Source organism: Camellia sinensis, chromosome 8 (assembly GCF_055761805.1).
Source record: "Camellia sinensis isolate YWXY chromosome 8, ASM5576180v1, whole genome shotgun sequence".
Classification (NCBI taxonomy): domain Eukaryota; kingdom Viridiplantae; phylum Streptophyta; class Magnoliopsida; order Ericales; family Theaceae; genus Camellia; species Camellia sinensis.
In genome coordinates this window covers 170,257,900-170,275,553 of record NC_138968.1, presented here as the reverse complement: position 1 = coordinate 170,275,553, position 17,654 = coordinate 170,257,900, and the positions used below count along the sequence as shown (strand labels likewise).

Genomic DNA, 17,654 nt, shown 5'->3' with positions numbered 1-17,654 from the left:
TGGCTGCCCCACAGGTTGAAGTAGCGTGTATGCGCCTCAATTCTGGATACTAAACCAACCTAGTCTTTCACCCTGTTGGAGAATATGGAAAGTTGTGAACATGGCCAAGAAAAAAAGTAGTACCCATGGTTTGGAAGCGCAACCAAGAAGAAGAGGAAGCTCCTCAACAGCATGAGGTGAGTCATCACTAATTGCCCTTGTAAGGTACTTGCACTTCCCAGCTACATTACATTTATTATCTAGTACTTCTATCGCATTGCATATAGCAGTTATTGCATGCATTTACTGTATTATCCATTTTATCACTTGTATCATTTCCATGTTAAGCTTAGTTTGGCATGTGCTCATACCTTTCCCTTATTGAAACATAATTCTGTCATGTGTAAGTACCCATGCTGCGTTGAGGCCAGTATTAAGGGTGCCAACGCCTTTTCTGTGTTAGACATGGTCTGTTTTGTACCCATACCTTTTCTAGGTAAGATGTGGTTCGGCTTGCGCCTTATTCACTACATCCATTGCATTGTACTTTGTTTTGTTGCATTCAGCATTTAGCATCAATTTCTTTCCCCAACAGATCATTCCTCACTTATATTATACCACCCAATTACTTGTACTCTTTCTCTTTCTACGAAAAACATAGTTTTGCATGTGCTCGCACCCCTTTCACGTTGAAACATGGTTCTGTTATGTGTAAGCATCCATGCTGCACTGAGGCCAGTATTGAGGATGTAGGCATTTAGCTTGTGTTAAGAATCGTTCGGTTGTGCCCACTTCTTTTCTATATAAAACGTAGTTTGATTTTGCATCTCCATCCCTTTATGGTATTCGTGTGTTTTGCACTGCTTGTGGTTTGATGATTTCGTTACATTGTATATCATTTGCATCCTTTCCCTGAACTACGCTGGTTTGATTCCTTGCAAAGGGATACGTAGGCAACCCTTGGGTTCAACCAACTGCATCTGCATTTTGCTTGTTTGCCCAAGTCTTACGGCCTTGTCAAAATGGGTCGTCTTCGGGCTTTGACATTCACTCACGTCACTTCATGGCTCCGAGCTCCATCAAAGAGGGGCAATTGTAGACACCCCATTTTTGACCACCCTTAAGACTTGCGTGACACTGATTGATCACTCGATGATGAAAGTTATGCTGTCTGATCGTTCGATTTCTTCAGCAAGAAGAGCTTCTAAATCCCAACCTTACACCCCATTTTGGACCAAAACTATTTTAGACCTCAAAACCCTCCCGTTCAAAATATTTTTGAAAATGTTTCTACGATGTTCCGAGGCTCGTATTTCGTTTAAAATATAGCACTTTTTGGTAAACTGAGTAAGGACAAAGTGGAAATAAATGGAAAAGATGTGAACTCTTTGAAAAATCTTTAAAAATATCTTATTTAAAGGTTTGGAGTTGAAGAAAATAAGAGAGGAGGGAAGAAAACTAGTCGATGAGGAAGTCAGGCATCAATCCGTTAGGACAAAACTGAGCATCCTTCACTAAAATAGGCATATCTATTTGCAAATTTAGAATTTAGATGTGAAGCTACCACCATTGAAAATTAGACTTCCCGGGCTTCAATTTAGACTCAAGAATGACCTAAAACCAAGTCCGGATGAAGGAGATATGCCCATTTGAAATCGGGCCTGGAAACAGATTTTTGTGGCCGGCCACTTTAGTGGCCTGCCGGCCAGTAGTGAAACTTTTTCCCCTTTTTGAGTAGATTGACCCATTGGTGGACAGCCGGCCACCATTAGTGGCCTGCCGGACACAAGTGTCAAAAAATAGATTTTTTTCAGATATTTGTGCCAGCTGTTTTCACACTGCTCCAGCTGTTTCTATCTTGATATTTCTGAGATACTAACATGTTTTTCTATATATAGATGACCTCCCTCTCATATTTCAAGGTTAGAAAAATTTTGAGAGCAAAAATATCTTCTCTCTCTCTTTACAATTCTCTCTCTGTTGCAACTTGCATAGCCTTTGCCCAAACACTCTAAACCAAGCCTAGAGAGATTCTTGCTGAGGTGATTTAAGCTTGAATTTGAGCTCTTGAAGCACTTGAGAGTGTGAAATTATTGGTTGGGTTCATTCCTCTTCAAGAGGTATACCTTCTCTTGCCTTTATACCATCTTTTCTTTACACCACTTGTTTTTCATCTTTTTTACTATTTTTTGGACTGTTTAAAACCTGTATTTTTGGGCTGAAACTTGTGGTTTAAGGCCAATAAAGGTTAAGGAGTGGTTCACCCTTCTTTACACCTTGCTTTCAAGGCCTTTACCCTTGTGTTTCCCACCTTTACATTATCATTTTTTGAGCTTCTAAACACTGATTTTAGTGGCTAAAATCATGTTTTCAAGTCCAAAATTGGAGAAGTTAGCCTCCCCTTCTTATGTTTTGCTTACTAGTCTAGCATACTCTATGTTTTAGCTTATTGTCCTAGCCATTTTTGTCCTAGCCATTTTTGTCTTAATTCCAACATGTTTTAGGACTTATTTAACACTATTTTGGACTATTTTTAAGTTTTCATTGTATTTGAGCCTTATATTGCATGCTTGTAGTGTAATTGTCCTCATAAGTTTGGTGTTTTAGGCCTTAGACACCATCTTATTTGAGTTGATTGCATTTATTTAGTGATTTTCATACTTGTTCTCACCTTTAATCACCTCTGCAACCTCCCTCCTTTCTTGGCTTTTTTCTTTGCTTTGAAAGTGGTTTCAAACTATTTGTTTGTCTAAGCATGGGATTGAGGTGCCATGCTTAATGATTTAATCCCTTTGGAGGTTCATTACCAACGATATGATGTCTCTTTCATGCCCAAAGCAACACTTGGTTTGACCCTTCTTTCTATTAGAGGACTTAAAATTCACTTGTGGACTTAATCAATTAAAGAATGGAAAGGTAACTAAAAAAGGTGTAAGATAATGACTTGTTTGGATTCAATCGGACGTTAATTGAACCCTTGAGTCTTGAGTCGTTTCATACTCATTAGTGATGAAAACGGTTCAAGATTCATTGTCAACTACCTCCCTTAATCTTTTATAACACGGAGGCGGTTTTGAGAGTCTTGTTTTGTTGCATTTATTGAACTTGCACACTTGATTCATAAGCCATCATGCAATGAAATTGCGTCCATTGGTGGTTTGTGAATCAAATGATAAGGAGGGGTAAATTGTGCAAACAAACCCTTGAGAATACTCTGTCTCTGCTCTGTTTGCTCTTTGTTACGGCCAGGAATTTCAGTTATCAGTGGCCGGCAAGCCACCTTCAGTGGACGATAGGCCCTCTGCTGACCACCAGTGCAAAACCAAGCAGTGTCCTTTTGAAGCAGAACAAAGTTAGTTTGGAGGTGGAAATTAGTGCAAATGTTTTACTGTGCAACAGAGGCATTCAACAGCAGAAACAAAGGCTTTTTCGGGTGGAAACTGCATTCATGTGTGAGCCCTCCATCGCTCATCGAGATCCGTGTTGTTAATATAGTGTTGTGCTTAAAATAGTGGCTTTGTAATTAATTAGTTAGAATAGCTAATTCGTCTCATGTTGTAATTATTTTAATTAGCTAGAATAGTTAATTAATTATGTTTGTAATAATTAGTTAAATAGTTTAGCTAACTATTCATTTGTTTTGAAATAGTTGATTAATTAGCTTAGCTAGTTAGCTAGTTAGTTCATTTAGACTCACCTTCGTGAAGGCGCAATGTTGTAACAATGTGCATGTCTTCCAACCCCATGTTTTTCTCCCTTTTATTTGACTGCTTACGATGGATAGATTAGGACGTCATATTTTGTTTAGCATCGCTCATGCTTTGCATCCACTTGTATTGCATACACCGAGGCTCGGTTCCTCATTCTAACGCTTCTTTGAATACATGCTTAGACCGCATGCTATCAAATTGATTCATATGCCATATTAGTAGCCGAGCTTAGTAATTTCATATCGCATGTGTCGCATTAGTCATATTGCCCAGTTAGGATCATGCATCTTTCTAACTTTATCATCTCTTTTTGGCTTGGAGTACTAGGTGAGCCTTTACTCACTTTAGCATATCGCATCCGTGTGATTGTTGCCATGTCTAGCATGCTTGCCATAAGGCTAATTGCTTAAGTGCTATAATTGCTTGAATGCCTATGGATGAAGGCTAACTGCTTGAATTAGAATAATTTGAGCAAATGTTTATATGTGATCACTTTTTCAAGTGATACATATTCGAAACAATTTTCAAAAACAAACATGAATCAAGTGTTCCAATTCTTGTGATTTAGTCTATACCTGTGTGTGTGCGCATTACATAGTAATGCTAGCCTAATAAACCGCAACCAGAGCATATAATGTACATATGATTCATATCATGATTAGTAGAGGCCGATCTTTGATCGGGTGAGCGGGGGTGCTCAATTCATGACCTTCCCCTCTAGTACCTAAGTTTCCGAGCCGAGACAATCTTGGTGATGACGGACATGTGGCCTTTGGCATGAGTCATGGGTTTCCTAAATTTTCCCAAAAAATATTTAAGTGGAGACTCTGAAATCTAGCAAAGCAGTCCATTTTTGGCAGTTTGATTCAAAATTGATTTCTCAAAAGATTTGTTGGATTCGGACTCTTTGGTGCTTATCTATTTCACATTGCACTTGTGAGATTAGATTCAGAACCGCAGGAGTCCGATACTGTAGGGCTTATTCGTTTTCCGAAAGGGAGCTACGAAAAAGTTGAGCTACACCTATCTTTTGTTTCATTTCTTCTGGAACAATGACAAACACTTTATTGATTATGGATCTACTACCATAAATTCAATACGTAATCTCAGCATTCAATGTGGATTCTTGAATAATCTCATTTTTCAATTATTCAACCATTTCATTTTACGAAGTTCAATGTTAGCCAGATTAGTCAACATTTATATGTTTCGATGCAACAACAAGATGTTATTTGTAACAAGTAGTTTTGTTGGTTAGTTAATTGGTCGCATTTTATTCATGAAATGGCTTGGATTGGTATTAGTCTGGATACGGAAAAATCATTCTATTAGATTAAATGTACTTATTCGATCTAATAAGTACCTTTGTGTCATAATTGAGAAATTCTATGGATCGGATCTTTAGTATTCTCTTATTTATTACCTGTGTTTACTATTTAGGCAGAATACCATCACTCATTCGTACTAAGAAACTGAAAGAACCCTCAAAAACGGAAGAAGCAGATGTAGAAATAGAAACAACTTATGAAACGAAGGGGACTAAATAGGAACAAGAGGGATCCACCGAAGAAGATCCTTCTCCTTCCCTTTTTTTGGAAGAAAATGAGGATCCAGACAAAATGGATGAAACAGAAGAGATCCGAGTGAATGGCAAGGAAAAAACAAAGGATGAATTCCACTTTCACTTTAAAGAGACATGCTATAAAAATAGCCCAATTTATGAAGCTTTTTATCTAGATAGGAATCAAGAAAATTTGAAGTTAAAAATAATTTATGATAAAAACATAGAACTCTTCTGGTTTGAAAAACCTTTGTAACTCTTCTTTTCAATTATAATCGATGGAATTGACCGTTGCGATACATAAAAAACAATCGATCTAAAAATGTTGTAAGAAAGGAAATGTCACAATATTTTTTTTATACATGGCAAAGTTATGGAAAAAAAGAATGTCTTTTATGTTTCCACCTAGTTTATCAGCTTTTTGTAAAATGATACAAAGAAAGATGTCCTTGTCCATAATAGAAAAAATCTCCTTTGATGAACTGTACAACCATTGGGTTTCTACCAACAAACAAAAAAGTAACAATCTAAACAACAAGTTGATAAATAGAATTGAGGTTCTATCCAAAAAAAAATTTCTCTGGATTTACTTGAAAAAACGATTAGATTGTGTAATGATGAGCCTAAAAAAGAATACTTGCCCAAAATATATGATCCTTTCTTGAATGGACCACATCGGGGAACAATACAAAATTTGTTTTCACCTTTAATCATAAATGAAACTTCAATAGAAAATTTCATAGAAACAAATAAGATTCATATTATCTTTCTTATTGATATTGATTCTCGAGAATTTAAAGATAAAACAGATATATTTGATAACAACCCATTATCAACAAAAATGAGTTATTTCTTGACTTTAATCACTGAACTTAAATCAAATTTGAATTTGAAAGGATCTTCTTTATTTTTAGAACAAGGAAGAATGGATTCTGAAAATAAAACAAAATTTTTATTCAATGCAATTAGAAGTGATCTTAATGACCAAAAAAAAAACTAATGGAATAAAAGAAATCAGTAAAAAAGTCCCTCAATGGTCATACAAATTAATCAACGAATTAGAACAACAGGAAGGAGAAAGTGAAGGAGAAGTACCAATAGATTATCAAATTCGTTCAAGAAAAGCCAAACGTGCAGTGATTTTTACTGATAACTAGAGAAATACTGATCCTAATAATAAGGATACTAATAATTCTAATAAAAGAGACGAAGTAGCTTTGATACGATATTCGCAACAATTTGATTTTCGTCATGACATAATCAAAGGTTCAATGCGAGCCCAAAAATGTAAAACAGTTATTTGGGAACTTTTTCAAGCAAATGCTCATTCTCCATTTTTTTTGGACAGAATAGACAAATCACTCCTTTTTTTTCCTTTGATATCTCCAGACTGATAAAACTCATTTTTAGAACTTGTATAGGAAAGGGAGCAAAATTCAAAATTTCAGATTATACATAAGAAGAAATAAAAGAAAGGGAAAAAAAGGAAAAGGACAGAAAAGAAGAGAACAAGAGAAAAGAGAAAGTGTAGATAGAAGTAGCAGAAGCCTGGGATACCATTCCATTTGCTCAAGTAATAAGAGGTTCCATGTTAATAACTCAACCGATTCTTAGAAAATATATTATATTACCATCATTGATAATAACTAAAAATATTGGCCGTATGCTATTATTACAATCAGCCGTGCTGGAGACCCCCAGTCTCCAAGCACCCCCACCACCCCCACACACATGTGGGGGTTGGTCATTGCATCAAAAATAAAATAAAATAAAATAATATGGACCAATCACACCCCACTAGGGGCCCTGGGGGTCACCCCCAGTGGGGGTCTGAGGCTTTTTCCTATTACAATTTCCTGAGTGGCCGGAGGATTTAAATGAATGGAATAAAGAAATGCATGTTAAATGCACCTATAATGGTGTTCAATTATCAAAGACAAAATTTCTGAAAAATTGGTTAATAGACGGCATTCAAATAAAGATGTTATTTCCTTTCAGTCTGAAACCCTGGCTCAGATTTAAGCCATGGTCCTCTCATATAGATCGAATAAAAAAGAAAGGACAAAAAGATGATTTTTGTTTTTTAACGGTTTGGGGAATGGAAGCCAAACTTCCTTTCGGTTCTCCCCAAAAACGACCTTCCTTTTTTGAACCCATTTTTAAGAAACTTGAAAAAAAAAAATTGGAAAATTGAAAAAAAAAATATTTTCTATTTCTAAAAGTTTTAAAAGAAAGAACAAAATTTCTAAATATCTCAAAAAAACAAAACAAAAAAATGAATTATCAAGGGCATTCCGTTTTTAAATAAAGAATAAAAAAAAAACTCTCAAAAGTAAATCCAATTCTATTATTTAGATTGAGAGAAATTTATAAATCAAGCGAAACTATAAATAAATAAATAAAAAAAGATTCTACAACCTGCAATCATATAATTCATAAATCCTTTAGTCGAATTCAATCTACATATTGGACAAATTTTTTACTAATAGAAAAAAAATAAAAAAAGAATTGAAAGATCTGACTGATAGAGCAAGCACAATCAGAAATCAAACAAAAAGAATTACCAAAAAAAAAAAGTGACTCCAGAAATAAATGATAGTCCTAATAAAGCAAGTTATAATGCTAAAAGATTCCAATCACCAAATTGGCAAATATTAAAAAAACAAATACTCGATTAATCCGTAAATTACGTTATTTTATAAAAAATTTCATTGAAAGGATATACGCAGATATCCTCCTATCTATTATTAATATTTCCAAAATTAATATACAACTTTTTGTTGAATCAACAAAAAAAATGATTCATAAATTCATTTACAATAATAAAAAAAATCAAAAAAGAACTAATAAAACAAATCAAAATAAAATGAATTTTATTTTGACTATAAAAAAGTCACTTTATAATATTAGTAATAAGAATTCACAGAATTTTTTTGACTTATCCTCCTTGTCACAAGCATAGGTATTTTACAAAATATCACAAACACAAGTTCTTAACTTGTATAAGTTAAGATCTATTCTTCAATATCACGGAATGTCTTTTTTTTCTTAAGACTTCAATAAAAGATTATTTTGGAACAATGAATAATTCATTATGAATTAAGACATAGGAAACTTCGGAATTCTAGAATAAATCAATGAAAAAACTGGTTAATAGGTCATTATCAATACCATTTATCTCAGATTAGATGGTCTAGATTAATAGTAGCAAAATGGAAAAATAGAATCAATCAATGTCATACAATTCAAAATCAAGATTTAAACAAAGAGAATTCATATGAAAAAGGCCTATTAATTCATTACAAAAAACAAAACGATTACAAAGTATATTCATTAGCAAATCAAAATGAGAATTTTCAAAAATACTATAGATATAATCTTTTATCTTATAGATCTATTAATTATGAAAATAAGAGGGACCCATATATTTATGGATCACCATTCCAAGTAAATAAGAATCGAGAGAGTTCTTATAATTACAACACACATAAACATAAGGGAAATTTTTTTGATATACTAGGGGATATCCCTATCAAAAATTATTTAGGAAAAAGTGATATTATGTATATGGAAAAAATCCGAATTGAAATATTTTGATTGGAAAATTCTCCATTTTTGTCTTAAAAAGAAAATCGATATTGAGGCCTGGATCAAGATCGATACCAACAAGAATAAAAATACTAAAACCGGGGCTAATAATTATCAAATAATTAATAAAATTGATTATCTTAAGATTCCTCAGGATCAAGAAATCAATTCACCCAATCAAAAAAAATCTTTTTTGATTGGATGGAAATGAATGAAGAAACACTAATTTGTCCTATATCGAATCTGAAACTTTGGTTCTTCCCAGAATTTGTACTACTTTATAATGCATATAAAATTAAACCGTGGTTTATACCAAGCAAATTCTTTTTTTTTTAATATAAATGAAAATGGTAGTGAAAATGAAAACATCAATAGAAAGCAAAAGGGGGTTATACCCTCGAATGAAAAAAAAAATGAATTAAAGAATAAAAATAAAAAAGAATCTGCAGGCCAAAGAGATCTTAGGTCAAATGCACAAAACCAAGTAAATCTTGTATATGTTCCCTCAACCGAACAAAAAGATATTGAAGAAGATTATTCAGAATCAAACATGAAAGAATGTAAAAAGAAAAAACAATACAAGAGCAATACTGAAACAGAACTAGATTTCTTCTTGAAAAAGTATTTACTTTTTCAATTGAGATGGGATAATGCTTTGAATCAAAGAATGATCAATAATATCAAAGTATATTGTCTCCTGCTTAGACTGAGAAATCCAAGAAAAATTACTATATCCTCTATTCAAAGGAGAGAAATTAATCTGGATATAATGCTGATTCAGAAGAATTTAACTCTTACAGAATTGATGAAAAGAAGGATATTAATTATCAAACACCTTCGTCTGTCTATAAAAAATGATGGACAGTTTATTATGTATCAAAAAATAGATATTTCATTAGTTCATACGAGTAGACATCAAACTAATCAAAGATACTGAGAACAAAGATATGTTGATAAGAAGAATAAGGATTTTGATGAATCCATTTCAAGGCATCATCAAAGGATAACCGAAAATAGAAAAAAAATCATTATTGTACGAGCACAGAATAATCTTCTCATATAATCCTGATCAAGTTTGCACTCCTCCAAACGTCATCGTTTTGCTACCTAAAAACACAAACGTGAGCTAGTCGGTAGGTATGTGCTAGAAACCCCTCCAATGCCTAAGTCAGCAACTAGACACGTGGCAGGGTGCCACTGGCCTTGTACCTACGATATAGCCATCACACACCTCAAAAATTTGAAATGCCTCACCATCTTTTTACCTTTTCCCAAAAACATACCGTCACTTTCACTATACATTCTCACACTCTGATCTCTATACTTCCCATTGTTTGTCTTCTTCGCCTCGAAGACCCTTTGATCCAAAGCCAAGCTACTTAGATTTACTCATTGTTGCATCCAATCAATACCGCAGCTTTGCACTCGAGGTCTTGCGATCATCCATTGAAGCTATCCTACTGTTCAAAAAGCCCCGAATCAATCTTCAAATCTGTAAGTATCTCAGACCTTCCCTCTTACTCCACGAACACTCGAGGTGTTCATGCTTTAATGTTGAATAACCCCTGCACATATTTGAACCGACAAAAGAGCTTAGATATGAACTCGCCATGGTCTCAATACCACTATAAGCCCTTAAAATCATAACTACTGAAATGGATCCTCTTTAGCGGGACCTTGAGTTGCCCTTAGTTAGTGATTTTGATCCAAAACTGTAGTACGACCGAACTAAAAATCGGTTTGACCTTGTACTTAACTTTGACCGAACTAAGATTCACCTAACAGGGCTAAAACCTCGTCCATCTCCACAGCCGAGCTACGGCCGTATCGGTTGTGGACAGATTCCGTTTGCCAACCGAGGCAAACCCACGTTGCACCCTTGTTTCAAACCGCACAAACACCAAACCATATAGGCTTAAACTGTTTTTTAGCTTAGCCATCACACGAACATAACACGCTTTTATGTTTCCACTTTGCAGACTTGACTAGGTTTTCCAGGCACACCGTTCACTCTGTTCCTGGGCGGTATTGCTTGACCTAGCCAACCACTGTTCGTATCATCGCCGTGGTAGGCCGCCGTGTAAACTCCTAAAACATTAAACTTAAGCCCATGGGCAAGTACCGATTTATGATGAGCTCACCAGGTGATATGGCCGAATTTCGGAGGGAATACAACATCCCCGATGACGTTCAATTCACATTAGCCGAGCTGGAAACAACACCATGGGGCAAGCCTGGTTTTTTTCCTTTCACCCATCTATTCATTGTTAAGGGTGGACTTCGGTTCCCCATTCAGCCCTTAATCTACGAGTTCCTTAGACAAACCCAATTATGACCCACCCAATTATCTACCAACAATTACAGAATAATCAATGCCGTAGTCGAGTTGTTCCACCAATATTCGCTCTACCAAAATGACGACGATTGGGTCTACTACCTAAGAATCAAAAAAGGCCGAGAGAAAATTATCAAAGGTACACCAGACAAGGATTTAAATGATGATGATTTTCTCTGGGTCAGAGGTAACTTCGAGGATAACGAAGCCCCAATACCAGGCCAAAATATTAACATGAATAAAGGGATTGCCAGTAAGGATAATTCAGTCCGCTTCCTTTGTTATTTCGCGTACTCCTACCGTACTAACCCTTGTCCTTTTTTTTTTGCAAACTTGAACCACCTTAAGACTACCTATGCTTACGCAAACCAAAACGCCCTTCATCCCTCGCTCTGCTACCGCAACCGAGATTGGATCGAGCTCCTAAATTTTGAGCCGACCTATCGGTATAGTAGTAAGAGAAAAACCAAGGTCACAGACTTCCTCCTTGAGTCATCACCTGAGCCAGATCCAAATCTCCCCCAGAGCAACCTCATTCATCTTACTAAAGAGTAGGAAATGGCCAAAAGGCAAGCCGTTTGTGCCCTGATCACCAAGCAGACCTTAACTTCGAACGTTGAGGTCCAGGCTGAGATGCCACCGACCGACCAGTTTCGCGATGCTGTGATGACCCTTCCAACCACCCATGCTACCCCATCTCGGCCATGCAAACGGCCCCGTACCAGTTCTGCTGGGCCGTAGCGCTTGATGGATGAAGAAGACACTGAGCTGTTGGAAACTGAGCTACTAGAGGTCAATCTACCTCAAAGTCGCAGCCGACCGGGCCCTTCCAATCTACCATCTCCTTCGGTATGGGCACTAACTATGTCCTTCAGGGGTCGTGCCGTGACTGCACAAGACTCCATCAGTGCCGAGAAGAATCACCTTCTAGCATTTAACTTAGCAAAAAGTGTCTACCTACCAGCTGACATGGAACGACATGAAAATTTAACCAAGCTAAAGGCAATTCGCTCAGCGACCAAGTCTCTAATATTAGTAAAGTCTAAAATCCCTTCAACTCAATAATTGATACCAATCTTAATGCTCATTTTTTATGTAACTGCTTTGAATGTTGCGCAGGCCTTGCAAAAGAACCAAGTGGCTCACAAACATGTCCTTGAGCTACGAAAAATGGCGCTGTCGGCCATAGCTAATGCAGACGCCAAGGCGGCCGAGTTGAAGAAGGTAAAGGCAAAGTTGGCCGAGGTAGCTGCTGAAAATGAAAGACTAGCTGAGCTAGTTAACATGGTTGAGGCTGTCAAGCAAAAAGCTCTAGCCGATAAAAAAGAACACTACTTGCGGGAGCTCGCCAAGCTAGAAAAGTAACTGAACGTTGAGATCCAAGAGTGAAAGAAGAAGACTGAGGATGCAGAAGACCGAGGTTTCAAAGAGGGTGAAGAAACCTACGTTCAACAGTGTGAAGCAGCCAAGGACATTTTCTTCAAATGCGGCTGGAAGGCTACGGCTGAAAAGCTCGATCCGGGGCATGACTCTGAAATTTTCCTGCACCCTTGTCCCCACTTTATACCGAGTTACATTACGGACTATGCAAACGCAGTGAAACAAAAGTTCCTTCAAGAGAGGGAGGGGGGAAGAGGAGATCCCTGACCCAGTTAATGCTCCTCCTGCAAACACTGACCTCGGTTGCGAGTCTTCACTACCTGCTTTAGTGGATCTGCTCTGCCAAACCATGCCAAACATGATTGCCGGAGTGCCCGTGGCCAATTTGACCCAAGAAGAGGACGGCCGAATTGGCCTGCTCAGTGGTGAAGTCCCTGGAGACCTAGATGCTAAGCTTGATGACCTTCTTGCCTGATCAGCATAGAACTCGCTCTTTTCTTTGTCTTTTATTTGTTTTATGTTCTTTGTTCATGTAACCGGGTTGTATGCCCCACCTTTTGTTATCATCTTTCAATCAATAAAAAATTGTTTAGCTTTTTGCTCAGTCATTGCGCTTTTTGTAGTGTATTATCCTGACTGCATGCCTACCAACCTTTTCTTGGCCGAGATACTCATCTCAACTGAAGAACAACTTGTTGGACAAAACCTGCAAGCTTTTTTTGGGCCTAAATCCTCATCTCGGTGAAAGAGTGCAAAAAGTGATTGGTCAAACCTGCTCACCTTCTTTTGTCGGGATCCTTATCTCGGCCAAAGAGTGCAGAAATGCGTTGGTCAATCTTGCCAACCTTCTTTAGCCTAAATCCTTATCTCGGCTAAAGAGTGCAACAATGTGTTGGTTAATCTTGCTAACCTTCTTTAGCTTAGATCCCTATCTCGGCTAAAGAGTTCAAAAAGTTGTGTTGGTTAAACTTGCTTACCTTCTTAAGCCTAGATCCTTATCTCGGCTGAAGAGTACAAAAAGTTGTGTTGGTCAAACCTGCCAACTTTCTTAATTGGCCCCAGTCGGGCAATGAGTACGAACAATTTTACAAATAGAGAAAAGAATTTTTATAGAAAAAATGCCTACTTGTTTTATTGAATATTAAAAAGAAAAATTACAAGTGTTTAAGATAGAGCTAAAAATAAAATACTTTGAGATTGGCCATGTTCCATGGATTTGGAATAGCCCGGTCGTCCACATCTTCTAGGTGATATGCCTATTTTCATGCCAAACTAATCACTCTGTATGTTCCTTCCCAATTAGGTCCTAATTTGCCATCTCCAAGCACCAAAGTGTTTTCCATTACTTTGCGCAGTACCCAATCTCCGATCTTGAATTGCCTTGGGTGTACTGCTTTATTGTATTTCCTAGACAACTGCTGTTGATATGAGGCAATGTGTACCAATGCCCTTTCTCTTCTTTGTTCTACAAGGTCCAGTTCTAGGGCTATGGCCTTTCCATTCAAGTCTGGATCAAAAGTTTTGCTTTTAATGGTGGGGAGGCCAACTTCCAAAGGGATTACTGCCTTCATGCCATAAGCCAAGGAAAAAGGTGTTTCGCCAGTCGACCGCCGAGGTGTAGTTCGGTAAGCCCATAAAACGTGGAGGAGTTCCTCAGCCCATTTGCCTTTTGCTTTTTTCAGCCTCTTTTGCAAACCATCTAAGACTACATTGTTGGAAGCTTCAGCCTGGCCATTGGCTTGGGGGTATGCCGGCGTTAAATTCTATCTTGTATTCTTCACAAAAATGCCTAAAGATTTTTCCATCAAACTGAGTGTCGTTGTCTAATATCAAAGCCCTGGGTATTCCAAACCAGGTTATGATGTTTTACCAGACAAACTTCTTGACGTCTTTTTCTTTGATGGATGCGAGTGCTTCTACCTCTACCCACTTTGTGAAGTAGTCTGTTGCTGCGAGAAAGAATTTTCTATTGCCCGGCGCGATTGGGATTGGTCCTACTATATCCAAGCCCCACATTGCAAAGGGCCAAGGGTTGGTCAAAAGTAGGAGCTCTCTGGCCAGTTGATGTATCAGATGTGTGAACTTCTGACATTTCTTGCACTTCTTGACATATTTCTCTGCGTCCTTTTGCATGTATGGCCACCAATATCCTTGTGAAATAGCTCGGTAGGCCAGGGATCACCCGCTTTGATGACTCCCGCACACGCCTTTGTGAATTTCAAACAAGAATGCCTCGACCTTGCTAGGATGGACACACATCAAGTATGGTCCTGTGAAGGATTTCTTGTACAACGCCAGGGATGGGGAAAGCCAAAACTACTGTGACTTGGCGAGAATTTTGTTGGCTTCCTTCTTTTCTTTAGGTAAAATGTCATCTTTTAAAAACATTATGATGGGGTCCATCCAGGAGGGACCTAGATCGGTGTAGCATGCTTCGGCCGCTTCTAGCTCTTCAATACTTGGTCTTGGCAAGAAATCTATTAATAATGGGTGCGGGGTAGACGTATTTGCCATTAACGCAAAACCGGCCAGCTCATCTGCTTTACTATTTTCCTCTCGACCAATTTGTTCTATCCTAACCACTTCAAATTTTATGATCTCCTTTCTGACCAACTCTTAGTACTTGGCCATTTTATCATCCTTTGCTTCGTAGTCGCCTGAAATTTGGTTGACTACAAGTTAATAGTCACTGTATACCATCAGCTCGATGGCCTTCATGCGAAATGCTGACTTCAAACCTGCTAATAATGCTTCATATTCGGCCTCGTTGTTGGATGCTGGAAATCCAAGGTTAATTGCCTGTTCAATGGTCAAGCCATCGGGTGACATGAGAACTATGCCGATTCCTGCACCGTGTCTGTTGGACGCTCCATCTACGAGGAGCTTCCACATCTCTTCTATAAACAACTTCCAGCAAGTGGAGAGATCTAATGATGCCTTAGGATTAGGGGCGTTGATGCCAACGATGTCTTCTCCCAAGTTGTTGTTCGTCATTATGATTTGGTCCTCACTGTCTGGCTGTCTTAGGACTTCACTTTCACTCGAGTCCTTACTTGTCATAGTGTAGTTTGCTCCTTCTTCCTTTTCTATAAGGCTGAATGGTTTGCTATGCAATTAAGTGACTTGTTGTGGGGGCTGCGCTATCCCTGCAACTCTTTTTTCCTTTCCTCGGTTAAATCGACTGGGCAAACCTGATGACTTCCTGGGGCAAACTCAACCACGAAGTCTACTAAAGCTTGTAGTTTTATTGCGGTTCTGGGCTGAAACTTAATGTCGAACTGACCTAACTCCACCGCCCACTTTAAAATTCGCCCAGAAAAATCTGCCCTTTCAAACAAGGCTTTTAAGGGGAAGGTTATTTAGACAATCATGCTGTAGGCGTGGAAATAGTGCGACAATTTTCTGGGAGCCATCATCAAAGCTAAGGCCAACTTCTCCAATGATAGATACCTTGTTTCGGTGCCCAATAATGTCTTGCTAACATAAAAGATGAGCAGGTGTTGTATTCCCTCAGCTCGTACCAACACTACGTTAACTGTAGGCTAGGAAACTGCTAAGTATAGAAAAAGTTCTTTTGGTTTTGTGGTTACCAGGTCATGTATTCTTTCAATATTTTCAGAGCGCAGTCACACTCGTCATTCCATTCAAATTTGGCCTTCAACACCTGGAAGAACGGTCGACATCTATCTGACAACCGACTTATGAATCGGTTTGGCGCTGCAGCTAGGCCTGTGAGATACTGTACTTCTTTCACTGTATTGGGCCTCTCTAGGTCTTGAATGGCTTTGATCTGAGCCAGATCGACTTCTATACCCTGGTTGGTCACTAGAAAGCCAAGAAACTTTCTTGACCCCACACCAAAAGCGCACTTGGATGCATTCAATCATAATCCGTGGATTTTCAAAATATGAAACATCTCAGCTAGGTCCTTGAGATGATCCGCCTTGTTCTTACTCTTGACCACCATGTCATCTATGATCCGCCTTGTACTAACAATGGCTCAAACATTTTGGTGATCATCCGTTGGAATGTTGCCCCTACATTTTTTAGGCCAAAGGGCATGACCTTGTAGCAATATAATCCCCTGGGTGTTGTAAATGATGTGACCTCCTGGTCCAGTTCATACATAGCGATCTGATGGTAACCACGATACGCATCAAGAAAGCTTAGTCGGTTATGACCTGCAGTTAGGTCTACCAGTTGGTCTATTCGTGGTAGAGAGAAGCTGTCTTTTGGGCATGCTTTATTGATTGTCTTGTAGTCCACGCAAACGCACCATTTGTCGTTCTTTTTTGGTACCACTACCGTGTTGGAAATCCACTTGGGATAGTGTACTTCTTTTATTGCCCCTGCTTCCAGTAGGTTTCCCACTTCTTCCGCCACTATCTCAACGTGATGAAGTGCCGATCGGCGAGTTCGCTGTATAATTGGTTTGGCGATTGAGTGGACATTAAGTTGATAGTAGATGAAGTTGAGGTCAATGCCAAACATGTCATACGGTGTCCAGGCAAACACTTCGATGTTAGAGATCAAAAACTCCATAATCTCTATTCTCTCGATGCTAGACAGAGACGAGCCGAGTAAAAAAAACCTCCCTGGGTTTTGCTTATCTATCATTACCTCTACCAAGTCTTCCACTGCTTTCTGTTCGGCCACCTTGCCGACATGTGCAAACAGCTTGTTGTTTTCTGGCTCCTTTACCATTTGTACGAACCCTTTTGCAGCTCGGCTATTAGTTACTATTACGAAGCACTGCTTGGACATGATTTGGTCTCCTAAGACCTCTTCAATCACTCTAGCTTTGTTAGTGAACCGTATGACCTAATGGTAGGTTGAAGCTACCGCCCGCATGGCATGCAACCATGCTCTTTCCAAGATTATGTTGTAAGTGGAAAGGACTTTCAATACCCAAAATTCCACTTGTTTTGTCATCGTTCCAGTTTTGACCGGAAAAATTATCTTGCCTACCGGCCATTCTGGCATTGAATTGAAGCCAACCAAAGGGGATGTCGCGGGTGCCAAATCTTTATCTTCCAGTTTGAGCTGTTTGAATGTCTCATAGTACAGTATCTCGCACGAGCTTCCTTGGTCAATCAAGATC

At 38.2% G+C, this 17,654-nt stretch overlaps 2 pseudogenes across 1 annotated transcript in view; both read left to right on the top strand.

The window, feature by feature from the left end:
* Positions 1-17,654, top strand: part of LOC114285305 (tyrosine--tRNA ligase 1, cytoplasmic-like) — a 226,879-nt pseudogene that overhangs the window by 107,685 nt on the left and 101,540 nt on the right. Inside the window, exon 10 of the transcript XR_014339219.1 lies at positions 12,925-12,957. The product of XR_014339219.1 is annotated as a tyrosine--tRNA ligase 1, cytoplasmic-like (transcript). The remainder of the gene's footprint in view (positions 1-12,924; positions 12,958-17,654) is intronic.
* LOC145797452 (protein TIC 214-like) lies at positions 126-9,857 on the top strand (annotated as a pseudogene).